Source organism: Gorilla gorilla, chromosome 1 (assembly GCF_029281585.2).
Source record: "Gorilla gorilla gorilla isolate KB3781 chromosome 1, NHGRI_mGorGor1-v2.1_pri, whole genome shotgun sequence".
NCBI lineage: Eukaryota > Metazoa > Chordata > Mammalia > Primates > Hominidae > Gorilla > Gorilla gorilla.
Genome location: NC_073224.2, coordinates 196240 through 208268, shown reverse-complemented (window position 1 = coordinate 208268; position 12029 = coordinate 196240).

The following is a 12029-nucleotide window of genomic DNA, read 5'->3' as shown; positions in this document are numbered from 1 at the left end:
TTATTCAGACCGCGGTGTAGACATTTCCACGTTTCTATAGATAGCGGTATAGATATTTCCATGTTCAGACAGATGGTGCTGTAGATATTTCCATGTTTATACAGATGGCAGTGCAGATATTTCCATGTTTATAGAGATAGCGGTGTAGATATTTCCAGGTATATAAAGATAGCGGTGTAGATATTTCCATGTTTATACAGATAGCTGTGCAGATATTTCCCTGTTTACAGAGATGGCGGTGTAGATATTTCCATCCTTATACAGATGGCAGTGTAGATATTTCCATGTTTATAGAGATAGAGGTGTAGATATTTCCTTGTTGATACAGATATCGGTGTAGATATTTCCATGTTTATAGAGATAGAGGTGTAGACATTTCCAAGTTTATATAGATAGCGGTGTAGATATTTCCATGTTCATACAGATGGTGGTGTAGATATTTCCATCCTGATACAGATAGCGGTGTAGATATTTCCATGTTTATACAGATGGCAGTGTAGATATTTCCATGTTCATACAGATGGTGGTGTAGATATTTCCATCCTGATACAGATATCGGTGTAGATATTTCCATGTTTATAGAGATATCGGTGTAGTTATTTCCATCTTAATAGGCATAGTGGTGTAGATATTTCCATGTCTATAGAGATAGCAATGTGGATATTTCCATGTTTATACAGATAGCTGTGTAGATATTTAAATCTTTATAAAGATGGCGGTGTAGATAGCGCCATATTTATACAGATGGCGGTGTAGATATTTCCATGTTCATACAGATGGTGGTGTAGATATTTCCATGCTCATACAGATAGCTGTGTAGATATTTCCATGTTCATACAGATGACGGTGTAGATATTTCCATGTTTATAGAGATGGCGGTGTAGATATTTCCATGTTTATACAGATGGCAGTGTAGATATTTCCATGTTCATACAGATGGCGGTGTAGATATTTCCATGTTTATAGAGATAGCGGTGTAGTTATTTCCATGTTAATAGGCATAGCGGTGTAGATATTTCCATGTTTATACAGATGGCAGTGTAGATATTTCCATGTTCATACAGATGGCGGTGTAGATATTTCCATGTTTATACAGATAGCGGTGTAGTTATTTCCATGTTAATAGGCATAGCGGTGTAGATATTTCCATGTTCATACAGATGGTGGTGTAGATATTTCCATGTTCATACGGATAGCGTTGCAGATATTTCCATGTTCATGCAGTTAGCGGTGTTGATATTTCCATGTTCAAACAGATAGCGGTGTAGATATTTCCATGTTCATTCAGAAGGCGGTGAAGATATATACATGTTCATACAGATGGCGGTGTAGGTATTTCCATGTTCATAGAGATGGCGGCGTAGATATTTCCATGTTTATGCAGAGGGCGGTCTAGATATTTCCATGTTTACAGAGACAGCGTTGTCGGTATTTCCATGTTGATACGCATAGCTGTGTAGATATTTCCATGTTTATACAGATAGCGGTGTAGATATTTAGACGTTTATAGAAATGGCGGTCTAGATATTTTCTGGTTTATACAGATAGCGGTGTAGATATTTCCATGTTCATAGAGATATCGGTGTAGATATTCCCAATGTTATACAAATAGCAGTGTAGCTATTTCCATGTTCATACATATAGCGCTGTAGATATTTCCACGTTTATAGAGATGGCGGTGTAGATATTTCCATGTTCATACAGATAGTGGTGTAGATATTTCCATGTTCATACAGATATCGGTGTAGGTATTTGCATGTTCATACAGATAGCAGTGTAGGTATTTCCATGTATATTCAGATAGCGATGTTGATATTTCCATGTTCATACCGATGGCGGTGTAGATATTTACATGTTCATACAAATGGCAGTGTAGATATTTCCATGTTCGTTGAGATGGCGGTGTAGATATTTCCATGTTCATACAGATAGCGCTGTAGATATTTCCACGTTTATAGAGATGGCGGTGTAGATATTTCCATGTTCATACAGATGGCGTTGTAGATATTTCCATGTTTATAGAGATGGAGGTGTAGATATTTCCATGTTTATACAGATGGCGGTGTAGATATTTCCATGTTTATACAGATGGCGGTGCAGATATTTCCATGTTTATATAGATGGCAGTGTAGATATTTCCATGTTTATACAGATGGCGGTGTAGATATTTCCATGTTTACACAGATAGCGGTGTGGATATCTCCATGTTTATACAGATAGCGGTGTTATTTCCATGTTTATACAGATAGCGGTGCAGATATTTCCATCTTAATACAGATGGCGGTGTAGATATTTCAAAGTTTATAGAGATAGCGGTGTAGTTATTTCCATGTTTATAGAGAAAGCTGTGTAGATATTTCCATGTTCATCCACATGGTGGTGTAGATATATCCATGTTCATACAGATGGCGGTGAAGTTATTTCCATGTTCATACAGATGGCGGTGTAGATATTTACATGTTCATACAAATGGCAGTGTAGATATTTCCATGTTCGTTGAGATGGCGGTGTAGATATTTCCATGTTCATACAGATAGCGGTGTACTTATTACCATGTTTATAGAGATAGCAGTGTAGATATTTCCATTGATATACAGATAGCTGTGTAGATATTTCCATGTTCATACAGATAGTGGTGTAGATATTTCCATGTTCATACAGATATCGGTGTAGGTATTTGCATGTTCATACAGATAGCAGTGTAGATATTTCCATGTATATTCAGATAGCGATGTAGATATTTCCATGTTCATACCGATGGCGGTGTAGATATTTCCATGTTCATACAGATGGCGTTGTAGATATTTCCATGTTTATAGAGATGGCGGTGTAGATATTTCCATGTTTATACAGATGGCGGTGTAGATATTTCCATGTTTACACAGATAGCGGTGTGGATATCTCCATGTTTATACAGATAGCGGTGTAGATATTTCCACGTTTATAGAGATGGCGGTGTAGATATTTCCATGTTCATACAGATGGCATTGTAGATATTTCCATGTTTACACAGATAGCGGTGTGGATATCTCCATGTTTATACAGATAGCGGTGCAGATCTTTCCATCTTAATACAGATGGCGGTGTAGATATTTCCATCTGACTACAGATGGCGCTGAAGATAATTCCACGTTCATACAGATGGTGGTGTAGATATTTCCATGTTCATACAAATGGCGGTGTAGTTATTTCCGTATTCACAGAGATGGCGGTGTAGATATTTCCATATTTATAGAGATTGCGGTGTAGTTATTTCCATGCTCATAGAGATAGCAGTGTAGATATTTCCATGTATATACAGATAGCGGTGTATATATTTCCATGTTCATACGGATGACGGTGTAGATATTTCCATGTTTATAGAGATAGCAGTGTAGATATTTCCATTGATATACAGATAGCTGTTTAGATATTTCCATGTTCATACAGATAGCGCTGTAGATATTTCCATGTTCATACAGATAGCGGTGCAGATATTTCCATGTTCATACAGTTAGCGGTGTTGATATTTCCATGTTCAAATAGATAGCGGTGTAGATATTTCCATGTTCATTCAGATGGCGGTGAAGATATATACATGTTCATACAGATGGCGGTGTAGATATTTTCATGTTCATAGAGATGGCGGCGTAGATATTTCCATGTTTTTACAGAGGGCTGTTTAGTTATTTCCATGTTTACAGAGACAGCGGTGTAGATATTTCCATGTTAATACGCATAGCTGTGTAGATATTTCCATGTTTATACAGATAGCGGTGTAGATATTTACATGTTTATAGAAATGGCGGTCTAGATATTTTCTGGTTTATACAGATAGCGGTGTAGATATTTCCATGTTTATAGAGATAGTGGTGTAGATATTCCCAATTTTTTACAGATAGTGTAGATATTTCCATGTTCATACAGATAGCGGTGTAGATATTTCCATGTTTATAGAGATGGCGGTGTAGATATTTCCATGTTCATACAGATGGCGTTGTAGATATTTCCATGTTCATAGAGATGGCGGTGTAGATATTTCCATGTTTATACTGATAGCGGTGTACATATTTACATGTTTATTAGAAATGGCGGTCTAGATATTTTCTGGTTTATACAGATAGCGGTGTAGATATTTCCATGTTTATAGAGATAGCGGTGTAGATATTCCCAATTTTATACAGATAGTAGTGTAGATATTTCCATGTTCATACAGATAGCGGTGCAGATATTTCCACGTTTCTAGAGATGGCGGTGTAGATATTTCCAAGTTCATACAGATGGCGTTGTAGATATTTCCATGTTTATAGAGACGGAGGTGTAGATATTTCCACCTTTATACTGATGGCAGGGCAGATATTTCCATGTTTATAGAGATGGCGGTGTAGATATTTCCATGTTTATACAGATGGCGGTGTAGATGTTTCCATGTTCCTACAGATGGCGGTGTAGATATTTCCATGTTCATACAGATGGCAGTGTAGATATTTCAAAGTTTACAGAGATTGCGGTGTAGTTATTTCCATGTTTATACAGATGGCGCTGCAGATATTTCCATGTTTATAGAGATGGCGGTGAAGATATTTCCATGTTTGTACAGATGGCAGTGTAGATATTTCCATGTACATACAGATGGCGGTGTAGATATTTCCATGTTTAAAGAGATGGCAGTGTAGATATTTCCATGTTCATACAAATGTCGGTGTAGATATTTCCATGTTCCTACAGATGGCGGTGTAGATATATCCATGTTCATACAGACGGCGGTGAAGACGTTTCCATCTTCATACACATGGCAGTGTACATATTTCCATGTTCATACAGATTGCGGTGTAGATATTTCCGTGTTTACAGAGATGGCGGTGTAGATATTTCCATGTCTTTACAGATGACGGTGTAGATATTTCCATGTTTATACACATGGCTGTGTAGATATTTCCATGTTTATACAGATGGCAGTGTAGATATTTCCATGTTCATACAGATGGCGGTGTAGATATTTCCATGTTTACAGAGATAGCGGTGTAGTTATTTCCATGTTAATAGGCATAGCGGTGTAGATATTTCCATGTCTATAGAGATAGCGGTGTAGATATTTCCATGTTTATACAGATAGCTGTGTAGATATTTAAATCTTTGTACAGATGGCGGTGTAGATAGTGCCATGTTTATACAGATGGCAGTGCAGATATTTCCATGTTTATACAGATGGCGGTGTAGATATTTCCATGTTCATACAGATGGCGGTGTAATTATTTCCATGTTTTTAGAGATGGCGGTGTAGGTATTTCCATGTTTATACAGATGGCGGTGTAGATATTTCCATGTTTATAGAGACTGTGGTGTAGATATTTCCATGTTTATACAGATAGCAGTGTAGATATTTCCATGTTTATACAGATAGCTGTGTAGATATGTCCAGCTTTGCACAGATGGCGGTGTAGATATTTCCATGTTCATACAGATGGCGGTGTAGATATTTCGGTGTTTATAGAGATGGCGGTGTAGATATTTCCATGTTTATACAGATGGCTGTGTAGATATTTCCATGTTTATACACATAGCGGTGTAGGTATTTCCATGTTCATACAGAGAGCTGTGTAGATTTTCCATCTTTATACAGATGGCGGTGTAGATATTTCCGTGTTCATACAGATATCGGTGTAGATATTTCCATCCTTATACAGATGGCGGTGTAGATATTTCCCTGTACATACAGATGGCGGTGTAGTTATTTCCATCTTTATAGAGATGGCGGTGTAGATATTTCCGAGTTTATACAGCTGGTGGTGTAGGTATTTCCATGTTTATAGAGATGGCGGTGTAGATATTTCCATGTTTATACAGATAGTGGTGTAGATACTTCCATGTTTATACAGATGGCTGTGTAGATATTTCCATGTTTATGCAGATGGCGGTGTAGATATTTCCATGTTCATACAGATGGCGGTGTAGATATTTCCATGTTTATAGAGATACCGGTGTAGTTATTTCCATGTTAATAGGCATAGCGGTGTAGATGTTTCCATGTTTATAGAGACAGAGGTGTAGATATTTCCTTGTTTATACAGATAGCGGTGTAGATATTTCCATGTTTATTCAGACAGTGGTGTAGATATTTCCTTGTTTATACAGATAGCAGTGTAGATATTTCCATGTTTATGCAGACGGCTGTGAAGACGTTTCCATCTTTATACAGATCGCAGTGTAGATATTTCCATGTTCATACAGACGGCGGTGTAGATATTTCCATGTTTATACCGATGGCTGTGTAGACATTTCCATCTTTATACAGATGGCGGTGTAGATATTTCCATGTTTATGCAGACGGCGGTGAAGACGTTTCCATCTTTATACAGATGGCAGTGTAGATATTTCCATGTTCATACAGATGGCGGTGTAGATGTTTCCATGTTTATACAGATGGCTGTGTAGTCATTTCCATCTTTATACAGATGGCGGTGTAGATATTTCCATGTTTATACAGATGACGGTGTAGATATTTCCATGTTTATACAGATGGCAGTGTAGATATTTCCATGTTTATACAGATGGCGGTGTAGCTATTTCCATTTTTATAGAGATGGCGGTGTAAATATTTCCATGTTTATAGAGATAGCGGTGTAGTTATTTACATGTTAATAGGCATAGCGGTGTAGATATTTCCATGTTTATGGAGATAGAGGTGTAGATATTTCCTTGTTTATTCAGACCGCGGTGTAGACATTTCCACGTTTCAATAGATAGCGGTATAGATATTTCCATGTTCAGACAGATGGTGCTGTAGATATTTCCATGTTTATACAGATGGCAGTGCAGATATTTCCATGTTTATAGAGATAGCGGTGTAGATATTTCCAGGTTTATAAAGATAGCGGTGTAGATATTTCCATGTTTATACAGATAGCTGTGTAGATATTTCCCTGTTTACAGAGATGGCGGTGTAGATATTTCCATCCTTATACAGATGGCAGTGTAGATATTTCCATGTTTATAGAGATAGAGGTGTAGATATTTCCTTGTTGATACAGATATCGGTGTAGATATTTCCATGTTTATAGAGATAGAGGTGTAGACATTTCCAAGTTTATATAGATAGCGGTGTAGATATTTCCATGTTCATACAGATGGTGGTGTAGATATTTCCATCCTGATACAGATAGCGGTGTAGATATTTCCATGTTTATACAGATGGCAGTGTAGATATTTCCATGTTCATACAGATGGTGGTGTAGATATTTCCATCCTGATACAGATATCGGTGTAGATATTTCCATGTTTATAGAGATATCGGTGTAGTTATTTCCATCTTAATAGGCATAGTGGTGTAGATATTTCCATGTCTATAGAGATAGCAATGTGGATATTTCCATGTTTATACAGATAGCTGTGTAGATATTTAAATCTTTATACAGATGGCGGTGTAGATAGCGCCATATTTATACAGATGGCGGTGTAGATATTTCCATGTTCATACAGATGGTGGTGTAGATATTTCCATGCTCATACAGATAGCTGTGTAGATATTTCCATGTTCATACAGATGACGGTGTAGATATTTCCATGTTTATAGAGATGGCGGTGTAGATATTTCCATGTTTATACAGATGGCAGTGTAGATATTTCCATGTTCATACAGATGGCGGTGTAGATATTTCCATGTTTATAGAGATAGCGGTGTAGTTATTTCCATGTTAATAGGCATAGCGGTGTAGATATTTCCATGTTTATACAGATGGCAGTGTAGATATTTCCATGTTCATACAGATGGCGGTGTAGATATTTCCATGTTTATACAGATAGCGGTGTAGTTATTTCCATGTTAATAGGCATAGCGGTGTAGATATTTCCATGTTCATACAGATGGTGGTGTAGATATTTCCATGTTCATACGGATAGCGTTGCAGATATTTCCATGTTCATACAGTTAGCGGTGTTGATATTTCCATGTTCAAACAGATAGCGGTGTAGATATTTCCATGTTCATTCAGAAGGCGGTGAAGATATATACATGTTCCTACAGATGGCGGTGTAGGTATTTCCATGTTCATGGAGATGGCGGCGTAGATATTTCCATGTTTATGCAGAGGGCGGTCTAGATATTTCCATGTTTACAGAGACAGCGTGGTCGGTATTTCCATGTTGATACGCATAGCTGTGTAGATATTTCCATGTTTATACAGATAGCGGTGTAGATATTTACACGTTTATAGAAATGGCGGTCTAGATATTTTCTGGTTTATACAGATAGCGGTGTAGATATTTCCATGTTCATAGAGATATCGGTGTAGATATTCCCAATGTTATACAAATAGCAGTGTAGCTATTTCCATGTTCATACATATAGCGCTGTAGATATTTCCACGTTTATAGAGATGGCGGTGTAGATATTTCCATGTTCATACAGATAGTGGTGTAGATATTTCCATGTTCATACAGATATCGGTGTAGGTATTTGCATGTTCATACAGATAGCAGTGTAGGTATTTCCATGTATATTCAGATAGCGATGTTGATATTTCCATGTTCATACCGATGGCGGTGTAGATATTTACATGTTCATACAAATGGCAGTGTAGATATTTCCATGTTCGTTGAGATGGCGGTGTAGATATTTCCATGTTCATACAGATAGCGCTGTAGATATTTCCACGTTTATAGAGATGGCGGTGTAGATATTTCCATGTTCATACAGATGGCGTTGTAGATATTTCCATGTTTATAGAGACGGAGGTGTAGATATTTCCATGTTTATACAGATGGCGGTGTAGATATTTCCATGTTTATACAGATGGCGGTGCAGATATTTCCATGTTTATATAGATGGAAGTGTAGATATTTCCATGTTTATACAGATGGCGGTGTAGATATTTCCATGTTTACACAGATAGCGGTGTGGATATCTCCATGTTTATACAGATAGCGGTGTTATTTCCATGTTTATACAGATAGCGGTGCAGATATTTCCATCTTAATACAGATGGCGGTGTAGATATTTCAAAGTTTATAGAGATAGCGGTGTAGTTATTTCCATGTTTATAGAGAAAGCTGTGTAGATATTTCCATGTTCATCCACATGGTGGTGTAGATATATCCATGTTCATACAGATGGCGGTGAAGTTATTTCCATGTTCATACAGATGGCGGTGTAGATATTTACATGTTCATACAAATGGCAGTGTAGATATTTCCATGTTCGTTGAGATGGCGGTGTAGATATTTCCATGTTCATACAGATAGCGGTGTACTTATTACCATGTTTATAGAGATAGCAGTGTAGATATTTCCATTGATATACAGATAGCTGTGTAGATATTTCCATGTTCATACAGATAGTGGTGTAGATATTTCCATGTTCATACTGATATCGGCGTAGGTATTTGCATGTTCATACAGATAGCAGTGTAGATATTTCCATGTATATTCAGATAGCGATGTAGATATTTCCATGTTCATACCGATGGCGGTGTAGATATTTCCATGTTCATACAGATGGCGTTGTAGATATTTCCATGTTTATAGAGATGGCGGTGTAGATATTTCCATGTTTATACAGATGGCGGTGTAGATATTTCCATGTTTACACAGATAGCGGTGTGGATATCTCCATGTTTATACAGATAGCGGTGTAGATATTTCCACGTTTATAGAGATGGCGGTGTAGATATTTCCATGTTCATACAGATGGCATTGTAGATATTTCCATGTTTACACAGATAGCGGTGTGGATATCTCCATGTTTATACAGATAGCGGTGCAGATCTTTCCATCTTAATACAGATGGCGGTGTAGATATTTCCATCTGACTACAGATGGCGCTGAAGATAATTCCACGTTCATACAGATGGTGGTGTAGATATTTCCATGTTCATACAAATGGCGGTGTAGTTATTTCCGTATTCACAGAGATGGCGGTGTAGATATTTCCATATTTATAGAGATTGCGGTGTAGTTATTTCCATGCTCATAGAGATAGCAGTGTAGATATTTCCATGTATATACAGATAGCTGTGCAGATATTTCCGTGTTCATACAGATAGCGGTGTAGATATTTCCATGTTCATACGGATGACGGTGTAGGTATTTCCATATTTAAAGAGATAGCGGTGTAGTTATTTCCATGTTCTTAGAGATAGCGGTGTACATATTTAAATGTATATACAGATAGCGGTGTAGATATTTCCATGTTTATACATAGGGCGGTTTAGATATTTCTATATTTACAGAGACAGCGGTGTAGATATTTCCATGTTAATGCGCATAGCTGTGTAGATATTTCCTTGTTTATACAGATAACGGTATAGATATTTACATGTTTATAGAAACGGCGGTCTAGATATTTTCTGGTTTACACAGATAGCGGTGTAGATATTTCCATGTTTATAGAAATAGCGGTGTAGATATTCCCAATTATATACAGATAGCAGTGTAGATATTTCCATGTTCATACAGATAGCGGTGTAGATATTTCCACGTTTATAGAGATGGCGGTGTAGATATATCCATGTTCATACAGTTGGCATTGTAGATATTTCCATGTTTATTGAGATGGAGGTGTAGATATTTCCATGTTCATACAGATAGCGGTGTAGATATTTCTATGTTCATAGAGATATCGGTGTGGATATTTCCATGTTCATATAGATAGCAGTGTAGGTATTTCCATGTTCATATAGTTAGCAGCGTGGATATTTCCATGTTCATACAGATGGCGGTGTAGATATTTCCACCTTAATAGAGATGGCGGTGTAGATATTTCCATGTTCATACAGTTGGCCGTGTAGATATTTCCATGTTTATAGAGATGGCGGTGTAGATATTTCCATTTTTACACAGATAGCGGTACAGGCATTTCCATGTTACACAGATATCGTTGTAAATATAAACATGTTTATAGAGATAGCGGTGTAGTTATTTCCATGTTTATACCGATAGTGGTGAATATATTTCCATGTATATACAGATAACAGTGTGGATATTTCCATGTTTATACAGATAGTGGTGTAGATATTTCCATGTTTATACAGATAGCTGTGCAGATATTTCCATGTTTATACAGATAGCGGTGTAGATATTTCCATGTTCATACAGATCGCGCTGTGGTTATTTCCAAGTTTATAAAGATAGCGGTGTAGTTATTTCCATGTTAATAGTGATGGCGTTGTAAGTATTTCCATGTTTATGCAGAAGGCAGTGTAGTTATTTCCATGTTTATAGAGATAGAGTTGTAGATATTTCCATATTCATACAGATAGCGGTGCAGGTATTTCTATGTTTATACAGATAGCAGTGTAGATACTTCCATGTTTAGAGAGATAGCGGTGTAGATATTTCCCTGTTTTACAGATAGCACTGTAGAGATTTCCAAGCTTATCAGATAGCGGTGTAGATATTTCCATGTTTATAGAGATAGCGGTGTAGTTATTTCCGTGTTTATACAGATAACGGTGTAGATATTTCCAAGTTTATAGAGGTAGCAGTGTAGATATTTCCATGTTTATACAGAAATCGGTATCGATATTTCCTTGTTTATACAGATGGCGGTGTAGATATTTCCAAGTTTATAGAGATGGCGGTCTAGATATTTCCATGTTTATACAGATAGTGGTGTAGTTATTTCCAACTTTATAGAGATAGCGGTGTAGGTATTTCCATGTTTATAGAGATAGCGGTGTATATATTCCCAATTTTATACAGATAGTAGTGTAGATATTTCCATGTTCATACAGATAGCGGTGCAGATATTTCCACGTTTCTAGAGATGGCGGTGTAGATATTTCCAAGTTCATACAGATGGCGTTGTAGATATTTCCATGTTTATAGAGACGGAGGTGTAGATATTTCCACCTTTATACTGATGGCAGGGCAGATATTTCCATGTTTATAGAGATGGCGGTGTAGATATTTCCATGTTTATACAGATGGCGGTGTAGATGTTTCCATGTTCCTACAGATGGCGGTGTAGATATTTCCATGTTCATACAGATGGCGGTGTAGATATTTCAAAGTTTACAGAGATTGTGGTGTAGTTATTTCCATGTTTATACAGA